Source organism: Triticum dicoccoides, chromosome 6A (genome assembly GCF_002162155.2).
Source record: "Triticum dicoccoides isolate Atlit2015 ecotype Zavitan chromosome 6A, WEW_v2.0, whole genome shotgun sequence".
NCBI classification, from domain to species: domain Eukaryota; kingdom Viridiplantae; phylum Streptophyta; class Magnoliopsida; order Poales; family Poaceae; genus Triticum; species Triticum dicoccoides.
The window spans coordinates 24,494,125-24,494,419 of NC_041390.1; positions in this window are offsets into that span (position 1 = coordinate 24,494,125).

Here is a 295-nt window from a genome sequence, read left to right on the forward strand (position 1 = left end):
GCCGTGGCCTCCTCCTGCCACTACCCCCCTACCGCCGGCCCCAGCCCGCAGTGCCCGCTCGGGCAGTGCCGTTCCGTTCAGGCGCTCGGCGCCCTCCTCTCTGCTCGCCGGCGTTCCTCCCGAACCCCCCCCCCTCGCTGGCTGCCGCTTACCCCGCGTCCGGCGAGTGGATCTGGCCGCCGGCGCCGGTGTGCCCCGTGCTGCCCAGCGCCCTCTCGGGCTCGAGCCCATTCGGGCGCCCGCGGCCACGCCCGCTAGCGCCCCGCCCGGTTGGCCCCCTGTGCCTATGACAGGA